Source organism: Pundamilia nyererei, unplaced genomic scaffold (assembly GCF_000239375.1).
Source record: "Pundamilia nyererei isolate P.nyererei 1_Seehausen unplaced genomic scaffold, PunNye1.0 scaffold00738, whole genome shotgun sequence".
Lineage (NCBI taxonomy): Eukaryota > Metazoa > Chordata > Actinopteri > Cichliformes > Cichlidae > Pundamilia > Pundamilia nyererei.
This window is the reverse complement of record NW_005188139.1, coordinates 31,959-34,024: the sequence shown is the minus strand read 5'-3', so window position 1 is coordinate 34,024 and position 2,066 is coordinate 31,959.

The window sequence follows — 2,066 nt, the reverse complement described above, 5'->3', positions numbered from 1 at the left end:
CCAGTGTGTGAATGGGTGGATGACTGGATATGTAAAGCGCTTTGGGGTCCTTAGGGACTAGTAAAGCGCTATATAAATACAGGCCATTTACCATTTACCATGACTGAGGAGAGAGACCTTCTTAAGGCAACTCTGTTGACTACCAGAAACAGACTTTCCTTCATGACCGAGGAGAGAGACCGTCTGCATGCCAAGCTCACTGAAAAGACAAATGAGTTGGAACGTCTTCAGAGTTTGTCAAAGCAGAGTGAGTCCTTATATTTCCTGTTGAAATGTATTAGTTTGTGTCTTTGTAAAACTTAATACTCAAAAGCAATGATTCACTTTCCAGGTATTATGATAACTCCTATTCTCTTTATGTGTAAATGAGTAGAAATCAGCCAAAGGTTATCAGTCAAAGTTAAATTAATGATTTAAAAAAATACTTCTATATAATTACAACCCACTTCTTTACAAGAATACAGTGGATGATATTAATATGCTGAAATGTATTACTTTATAGAGTTGTATAATGCATTTAATGGCAATGACTAACTTTTAAACTTCACGAATCAACAAGTGGACATTGATGTACTTTTAGAATTTTTACTTAAAAATTTTATATCTCAATCTAAAATTTTGAGGATGAAATTCAAAATCTGGTGAATGAAGTTGAAATACTATTTCAGGAATAATGATGAAATGCCATGATAAAGTTGTCATTTTCAGTCAAACTGTTGCATGGCTGCCTTATCCTTACGGTGGCTCATGCTTGAAAGTCTCGTTATCTCACCACTCTTAATGCAGACCTCAGAACAGGTAAGGCATTGTTCATAACACAGATTGACAACAAAGACACTCAAATAATCAAAACATTTTTACATACATCAAAACATGAAATTCAGTCAACTCCTTCAATTCTGATCAAAAAATAAAATATTTTCAAAACCATTTTAAGGCAAATATCAAATAGTTTTATACTTTTATCAAAATCTTACTGACTATAGAAAGAATACAGCAAAAACACCCAACATCTAGAGTAAAATCAAAACAACTACTAGCTCTGTATTTCAAAAACTGGAAGAAGCAACTGCTACCACAAGGTACAACACAAATGCTATGGCAAGAGTGAACTAGGACATGAAGTCAGGGGGGAGATATCATCATCCGCACACTCCAAGACTGACACTCCAAGCCCAAAAAAAACCTGATGCATTGAATGTGTGGAATGTGAGAGCACCTGACAGAGAATTGTGTGTGTGGTTTGTGGCCCAGCTATAGACAGAAAGAAAGGGTGTATTGACCCTGAAGGACAAGGAGGCAGTGACATACAGTGTTTTCACCTTCTTATGTTATGTGAAAATCCACTTTATCTCTTGATTTCCCAGCAAGAATTGCATCCTTCAAGTTTTTCTGTTGTCTGTTTAACTTATAAAAGCAGAACTAATATTCTTCATTGATGTACAATAGATTAAGTACTAAAACTGTCATCATACTGAATAAACTCAAGCAACACATGTTACAGTCAGCAAGTAAATGGAATGTGCATACATCTTTGTGCCTGGAGGATTCCAGTTAATTAAACAGAGGTCAAATAAGAATTGTTATAGGATTCATTCCTAAAAGCTCATTTATTAACTTGCTGAAATAATACTTGTTTTTATTTATTTTTTTCTTCCAGATAAAGCATGCCCTGACGGATGGAGCAGGTTCAGCCATAGCTGCTATCTTCTCTCGAAAAGATCTGGTTCCTGGGATGTAGCCAGAAAGGACTGCAGAGACAGAGGAGCAGATCTGGTGGTTATTGACAGCCCAGAGCATCAGGTAAACTTCCATTTCCCTCCTGAAGAGTAGTTGTTCCTTTTATATCTTTTCATTGACTTTGAATAAAAATATGAAAAAATGAAGTCTTATTAGTCTAAGAATATGGGTATTTAAAAACAAATTTACAGAATTTTCAGGGGAATCTGAGATAAACATTTTATAAATATGTAAAGGTTTAATGGGACCAACCTTTTCTTCTTCAGGGGAAGAAAAGGTACAAAAATACTTAACTATGCAGTTTAACGTTGCATAGTAAAGTTCTG